Here is an 8,918-nt window from a genome sequence, read left to right as displayed (position 1 = left end):
GTGCAATGGCATAATCTTGGCTCACTGTAACCTCCACCTCCCAGGTTCAAACGATTCTCCTGCCTCAGCCTCCCGAGTAGCTGGGATTACAGATGCGCATCAACACGCCCGGCTAATTTTTATATTTTTAATAGAGACAGGGTTTCTCCATGTTGATCAGGCTGGTCTCGAACTCCTGACCTCTAGTGATCTGCCTGCCTTGGCCTCCCAAAGTGCTGGGATTACAGGCGTGAGCCACTGTGCCTGGCCTCAATTACTTTTTCTGTATCAGTAATGGTCCCCTCAAGAAAAAGGCAGTACACTAAAATGATTTCGTTGAAGAGAGCTGGAGACCCAGGAATGCTGGTGGTGCAGTCCCAGTCCTAGTCTGAAGGGCTGAGAACCAGGAGAGACAATGATGTAGTTCCAGTCCAAAGGCTGGCAGGCTTGAGACCCAGAAAGAGCTAATGTTTCTATTTTATGTCCAAAAGCAAGAAAAAAAACTCATGTCTCAGCTTAAAGGTTGACAGGGAAGGAGTTCCTTTTATTCATAGGAGGGCCAGCCTTTTTGTTTTATTCAGGCCTTCAAAAGATTGGACGTGGCCCGCCCACAATAGAGAGGGTAAGCTGTGTTACTAAGTCTACCTTTTAAATGTTAATCTTGGGTCTGGCATGGTGGCTCACACCTGTAACCCCAGCACTTTGGGAGGCTGAGGTGAGCAGATAACCTGAGGTCAGGAGTTCGAGAATAGCCTGGCGAACATGGCAAAACTCTGTCTCTACTGGAAATACAAAAAGTAGCCGGGTGTGGTGGTAGGCACCTGTAGTCCCAGCTACTTGGGAGGCTGAGGCAGGAGAATCACTTGAACCAGGGAGGTGGAGGTTGTGGTGAGCTGAGATTGGGCGACACAGAGACTTTGTCTCAAAAATAATAATAATAATAAAATTAAATAAATAAATAAATGTTAATCTTATTAAGTTTAGCCTAAAGCTGTATTCTCACTTTTTTTTTTTTTTTTTTTTTTGAGACAAGGTCTTGCTCTGTCACCTAGGCTGGAGTGCAGTGGTATGATCATAGCTCACTGCAGCTTCAAACTCCCACCTCAGCCTCCCAGGTAGTTAGGACTACAGGTGCATGCCACCATGCCCAACTGATTTATTTATTTATTTATTTATTTGCAGAGATGGGATCTCACGATGTTGCCCAGCCTGGGTGACAGAGTGAGACCCTGCCTCAAAACAAACAAACAAAAACAAAAAACAAAAAACAAAATTATTGCAATGGTTTGGATACAGAAGATAAGAGAGTTCATCTGTCCTTTATTAAACCAGACATTGTAAAAATCTGCAAAGAGGCTGGGCATGGTGGCTCATGCTTGTAATCCCAGCACTTTGGGAGGCTGAGGCAGGTAGGTTACCTGAGGTCAGGAGTTTAAGACCAGCCCGGCCAACGTGGTGAAACCCCATCTCTACTAAAAATACAAAAATTAGCTGGGTGTGGTGACACATGCCTGTAATACCAGCTACTCAGGAGGCTGAGGCAGGAGAATCACTTAAACTTGGGAGGCAGAGGTTGCAGTGAGCCAAGATTGCACCATTGCATTCCAGCCTGGGCGACAGAGCGAGACTCCAGCTCAAAAAAATAAAAACAAAAAATAAAATAAAAACTAGTACTGGATTTTGCAAGAAATAGCAAGTCACCCTGAAGTTATAATTGTATGGCATTTACAATAAAGAGAATTTTAGATTATATTATTATTCTTTGTAAAGTGTGTGGTACATATCCTTTATAATCAGTATAATTACAAAATGTATTATAAACATATGTGTTTATACACAGACATACATTTTTCCCCTTGGAGAGCCAGTTGTTAAACATCTACCAGCGCGTCACAGTGTAGAAAGCACATGTATTTTGGATCCTGTAACAGTCATGTTCAAATCCCGGCTGTCACTGCTTGTGTGACCTCAGACAAATCATTTCCCTCTTCGAATGTCAATTTTCTCTTCTTTAACATGGGAGCAGTAATAGCTGCCTGAGGGAATCTTTTGGTTAGAGCTCATGAACATGAGATGGGAAGCATAGAGCTGAGCATCTGTATCACGGCTGGCCAGGCACAGTGGCTCACACCCGTAACCCCAACATTTGAGGCCAAAGCAGGTGGATCACTTGAGCCCAGGAGTTCCAGACCAGCCTGGGCAACATGGCAAAGCCGAGTCTCTACAAAAATAAAAAAATACAAAATAAAAAAGATCAGCCAGGATTGGTGGCGCACACCTGTAGTCCCAGCTACTCAGGAGGCTGAGGCAGGAGAATCGAGGCTGGGCCTGGGAGGTCGAGGCTGCAGTGAGTCATGATCATGCCAATGAACTCTATTCTGGGGAGTAAGAGCAAGACCCTGTCTCAAAATATAATAAAATAAAAACATACATATCATGGCCACCATCAACATTATGACCATTTCCACCTGCTGGAGACAGGGTTGTTTTCTCTGTCCTCTGCAACCAGAGTGACGTGACACTTCCTGTATGACCCGCCCTCTCCCATTCTCATAGTCTTTTTTCCCCCTTGCACCTCCCTTTGTCAAGCAACAGTGGTAGGGGTCATTTAGTAGGAATTACTCTGAAGTCCCTGCACCTGGGGTTAGGGGAGCGGAAACGCTCCCTCAGTGATCTGCTCTGATCACGTGCACCTTAGAAGCGCATGCATGGTCCCTGTGAGCCTCCCCAGGGCACAGAGAGGAGCTTGTTCATCATACGCTCCACATGTACCCCGCACTGGGCTGGCATGTTAGTTTGCTAGGGTGCTGTAACTCATCACCACAAACCAAGTGGCTTCAAACCACAGAAATGGATTATCTCACAGTACTGGAGGCCAGAAGTCTGAAATTAAAGTGGCGGCAGGGTTGGCTCCTTTTGGAGGGTCTGGAGGAAAATCCCTTCCACGCCTCTCTCCTAGCTCCCGGTGGCGGCTGCCATCCTTAGCATTCCTTGGTGGTAGGGATGTAATTTTGTCCTCTCCACACCCTCCATTCCTACGTTGAAGTCCTAACCCCCAGCCCCTCAGAACGTGTCCTTATTTGGATACTGGATCATGGCAGATGTAATTGTTTAAGTTAAGGTGAGGTCATACTGGACTACGGTGGACCCATAATCCAACATGACTGCTGTCCTTATGAAAAAGGGAAATTCGGATGCAGGTGCGCACACGGGAAGAACGCCATGTCAAGAGGAAGGCAGAGGTTGCAGTGAGGCTTCCACAAGCCAAGGAACACCACAGACTGTCAGCAAATCACCAAAGATTGTCAGTGTCAGGCACCAGAAGCAGCCAAGTGCAGTGGCTCATGCCTGTAATCTCAGCACTTTGGGAGGCTGAAGTAGGAGGATTGCTTGAGCCCAGGAGTTTGAGGCCAACCTGGGCAACATAGCAAGACCCTGTCCTTACAAAATATTAAAAAGTGAGCAGGGTGTGGTGGTGCACACCTATGGTCCTAGCTACTTCGGAGGCTGAGGCGGGAGGATCACTTGAGCCCAGGAGTTCCGAGTTGTGGTGAGCTACGATCACACCACTGTACTCCAGCCCAGGTGACAGACCAAGACCCTGTCTAAAAAATAAAAATAGGCAGGGCGCTGCGGCTCATGCCTGTAATCCCAGCACTTTGGGACACCGAGACAGGCAGATCAACAGAGGTCAGGAGTTCGAGAACAGCCTGGTCAACATGGCGAAATCCCGTCTCTACTAAAAATACAAAAATTAGCCGGGTGTGGCGGCGCATGCCTGTAATCTCAGCTACTCAGGAGGCTGAGGCAGGAGAACTGCTTGAATCCAGGAGGCGGAGGTTGCAGTGAGCTGAGATTGCGCCACTGTACTCCAGCCTGGGCTACAGAGGGAGACTTCCTCTCAAAACTAAATAAATTAATAAAAATAAAAAACAAGCTAACCAGGTGAGGTGTCTCCCACCTATAGTCCCAGCTACTTGGGAGGCTGATGGGGGAGGATTGCTTGAGCCCAGAAGTTCAAGGCTAGCCTGGCAATGTAATGAGACCTCATCTCTACAAATTTTTTTTTTTTAATTAGCTGAGCATGGTGGCCTGTGCCTGTAGTCCCAGCTGTTTGGGAGGCTGAGATGGGAGGTCGGCTAAAGCCTGAGAGGCAGAAGTTGCAAAGAGCTGATTGGGGCTGGGTCAGCTCACTGGCTCAGAGGTTAGTGGGCAGTGAGCTGACTGTACTCCATCTTGGGCAGCAGAGAAACAGCCTGTCTCAAAGAAAGAAAAAAAAAAATCACCAGAATCTAGGCAAGAGGCATAGAATAGATTCTGCCTCACAACCCTCAGAAGAAACCAAGCCTGCTGGAACATCCTGATTCTGGACTTCTAGCTGGCAAAACTTTGAGACAGTAAATTTCTGTTGTTTAATCCCCTAAGTTTGTGTCACAGCCGGCCCTTCATATTTGTGGTTTCTACATGTAAGGATTCAACCAATCACGAATAGAAAATATTTGAAAAAAGGAATAAAAAAATACAAATTTTAAAAATACAGTAGAAGAACTGTCTATCATTTATATTGTATTAGGTATCATAAGTAAGCTAGGGATGGTTTAAAGTATATGGGAGCACTTTGGGAGGCCGAGGCAGGCAGATCACTTGAGGTCAGGAGTTCGAGACCAGCCTGGCCAACATGGCAAAACCCCATCTCTACTAAAAATACAAAAAATAGCCGGGCATAGTGGAGGGTGCCTGTAATCCCAGCCTCTCAGGAGACTGAGGCAGGAGAATCGCTTGAACTCAGGGGGCAGAGCTGAGACTGCACCACTGCACTCCAGCCTGGGTGACAGAGCAAGACTCCAACTCAAACAAATAATAATAAATAAATAAATAAATAAAAATAAAGTATATGGGAGGATGTGCATAGGTTATGCGCAAATACTACACAATTTTATGTAAGTGTCTTGAACTCATCTGTGCATTTTAGTATCCACAGGGTCTTGGAAGCAATCTTCAGAGAATACTGAGGGACAGCTGTACTTTTTTATTACAGAAGTCTTAGAAAACTAGTACACTTAGTTTGTGATACATCACTCCAATCTCCGCCTATGTCTCTGCATCACTTACTTTTTCTTTTTGATACAGGGTCTCCCTCTGTCGCCCAGGCTGGAGTGCAGTGGTACAATCACAGCTCACTGCAGCCTCGATCTCCTGGGCTCAAGTGATCCTCCCACCTCAGCCCCTCATGTAACTGGAACTATAAGCGTATGCCACCACATCCAGCTAATTTTTAAATTTTTTGTAGTGACAAGGTCTCACTGTGTTGCCAGGCTGCTCTCGAACCCCCTGGGGCTCCCACCTCGGCCTCCCAAAGTGCTGGGATTACAGGCATTCAGTCTTCTTATTTCACTTTGGGAGGCATTTTTTTTTCCTAATCAGATGGTTCTCAAACTGTACGTAAGAATTACCTGGGGCATTTGTTTAAATCATTTCCATAGCCCTGAGCTCACAAAATCTGAATAAATGACAGTGAAGACCAGTAGTCATCATGTTTAGCAAATGCACACAGATGATGTGGATGCTTTGGGCTCCACAGACCAGTTTTGCAGAACACTTGAACATACGATGACAAGAGCTGATGGCGGAGGCCGTGTCTCATGTGCTTTGGGGCAGCTTCCTTCATCTCTGTGTTATCTCTCAACATTTGGAAAATGGAAATTATCACAAGGACCAGAAGGGTGTTGGCCAGGATGGTATCAGTGTTGAAAAGCCAGATCTCATATCAAAATCCTTAACTTCATGACACCTGCAAAAGCTCTTAAAACCCTTTATCCAAATAAGGTCACATCCATAGGTTCTGCAGGTTAGGACTTAGATGTATCTTTTGGGGGCCACCCGTCAACCCCACTACATGTGGAACCAAGGATACCGAGGGACAGATGTATTTTGTTATTACAGAACCCTTAGAAAACTAATACACTTGGCTTGTGGGTGCATCACTGCAATCTCTGCCGCCGTCTTTACATCACCTTCTTCTCTGTGTTTAGTGTCTACCTCCCTCTGCCTCACTCTTATAAGGACAACTGCCATGGCGTTTGGGGCTGACCTTAAATCTAGGATATGCTCATCTTGAAATTCTTAGTTTTATGACATTTGCAAAACCCCTCTTTCCAAATAAGGTTGCAGTCAGAGCTTCTGGGGGTTAGGACATCCTCTTAAGTAATCCCCTCATGGGAAACCACGGCAGCGTTATTTCCTCTTCATCTTACAGCATTCACTGGGAATGACAGCATTGTGGTTTTGAGCCTCTGGACTGTGGGTGCCTGCAGCCCAGGTCACAGAAAGGGGCCGCCGGACTTCTGCAGCTCTGTGTCCTCTATCTGGAGCCCACAGGCGTGCCCCTTTGGTGACACACTCTCTGTGCTGCACAGTCTGGCTGTTCACCAAACTGTTTGGAGCTTTCTGCTATGTCCTGGGTAAGAGGGTCTATTCACCCCATGCTTGAGAGACTAGGAACCAAACAGAGTTCCACTCACCTGCATCAACATGGGGAAGGGTTCTCCTTGTCTGCAGGTGGCTAAGGTGGAGGGGGAGGCTCAGAGCCAGGAGTTGGCTTGCGCAAGGCTGCCTGCCTTGGAACCCAGGGGTGTCTGATGACAGAGTGTGGGCTCCTCCCAGCTCCAACCTGGCTTACTCCTCAGAGGAGAGGTGGGGTATCCAGGGAGGGTGAAGGGGTGGGGTATCCAGGGAAGCATCCCCCTGTTGCCACCTGAGTTAGTCTTGGAGACCTTCAAACTCTGCTCTTTCAGGAACGGCTAAACTCACCTCATATTCTAATGTGCCAGACAGACTCTCTCTCTTAATCTTCAGGGCTATCCTATGAAGGACAAATTGAGACAGTCCCATTTTACAGACGAAAAAAGAGAGGCTCAGAGGAATGAAATGGCTCCACGCCAAGAACAGGCAACTAACGGAATAAGTGTTCGGGTCCCCTAAACTTCATTGTTGAAATCCTAATCCCTAAGGAGATGTTATTAGAAGGGAGCATGTTTAGGAGGTGATGAGGTTATGAGGGTGGAGCCCTCATGCATGCAATTGGTGCTTTTGCAAAAGGAGCCCGAGAGAGAGGACCCTGCCCCCACCACCATGTGAGGACACAGCAAGGAGACCCCATTTATGAATCAGAAAATCCACTCTCACCAGACACCAAATCTGTCAGTACCCAGGTCCTGGACTTGCCAGCCTCAGAACTGTGAGAAATAAAATTTCTGTTGTTTATAAGCCACCCAGCTTAGGGTATTTTGATAGAGCAGCCAGAAGGGACAAAGACAATAAGAAATATATATCTGGGGCCGGGCGCAGTAGCTCATGCCTTTAATCCCAGCACTTTGGGAGGCTAAGGCAGGCGGATCACTTGAGGCCAGGAGTTCGAGACCAGCCTGGCCAACACGGTGAAACCCCGTCTCTACTAAAAGTACAAAAATTAGCTGGGTGTGGTGACACACGCCTGTAATCCCGGCTACTCGGGAGGCTGAGGCAGGAGAATCGCTTGAACCTGGGAGGTGGAGGTTGCAGTGAGCCGAGATTGCACCACTGCACTCCAGCCGGGATGACACAGCAAGACTCTGTCTCAAAAAATAAAAAATAAAAAGAAAGAAATATGTATTTGGGCCGGGTGAGGTGGTTTACAACTGTAATTCCAGTGCTTTGGGAGGTCGAGGTGGGAGAATCGCTTGAGACTAGGAGTTTGAGACAATATAGGCAATATATAGTGAGCCTGGGCAATATAGTGAGCTCCTGTCTCTACAAAAAATAATAAAATTAGCTGGGCACAGTGGCACAGCCTTTATTTCCAGCTACTCAGGAGGCTAAGGTGGGAGGATCACTTGAGCCTGGGAGGTTGAGGCTGCAGTGAACAGTGACTGCACCACTGCATTCCAGTCTGGGCCACAGAGTGAAAACTTGTCTAAAAATAAATAAATATATATTTGTTTTCTGCCCCTAATTTCTAGCACAGAGCTCCTAAAATTCTTGTAACTTCCTGAGTGAGGAGGTGAGAAGAGCATATTTTGTTATTCATAATTAGCCCCTATCAGCCATACCTGAGTTTATGCTAATGAGGAGGATCTGGGCGGATCGGGGATGGTTGCCAGAGAGACGAACCCTGTGATCCCAGTGGAATTTTTAGCCTCATGCCCTAAATTCCAAGAAGGGAGAAGGGCTGGAGATTGACTAATCACCAGTGGCCAATGATTTAATCAATCATGCTATAAAATAAAAATAAAATCCTAAGGCCCTCCCTCCAGCCCACTCACCACCACCACCACTGACTCAACAAGACCCTTTCTTAGCCAAAGGGATCCCAGAGAAACCTAAAAACTGAGTTCCTGGCCATGACTTTAAGGGAGGTGGGACACGCCTTCTTATGCCCCTTCCCTTTTGGAGTTTAGGAACACAAAAGACCAGCATTATAGTTAAAATAGATGTCATAAGATTGACAAAACAGACTCTTTGTGATGATAAGATACCAAATTACATACAAGACCTAAGGCAAGTGTTAAGTCACTTCTAAGGGCCATCAATCTTGCTACATCCCTCATCCTTATCTTAAAACATTCTTTTTTGCAGACTCCAGGTTTTGCAGACTCCAGGTTTTAAGCAGACCTTACTCCTTTAACCAACTGCAAATTAAAGAAGCCCTGAATCCATCTGTAACCTGTCAGCCCGCCCCTCTTCAAGATATTCTGCCTTTTCAGGCCAAACCAGTGTATGTCTTCCATGTATTGATTTATGACTTTGCCTGTAACTCCTTCCTCCCTAAAATGCATCAAATCAATTTTTACTTTAAGTTCTGGGATACATGGGCAGAATGTGCAGGTTTGTTACATAGGTATATGTGTGCCATGGTGGTTTGCTGCACCATCATCTAGGTTTTAAGCCCTGCATGCATTAGG

This window comes from Pan troglodytes, chromosome 20 (assembly GCF_028858775.2).
Source record: "Pan troglodytes isolate AG18354 chromosome 20, NHGRI_mPanTro3-v2.0_pri, whole genome shotgun sequence".
Classification (NCBI taxonomy): domain Eukaryota; kingdom Metazoa; phylum Chordata; class Mammalia; order Primates; family Hominidae; genus Pan; species Pan troglodytes.
The sequence above is the reverse complement of the archived record's forward strand: the minus strand, read 5'-3'. Positions refer to the sequence as shown.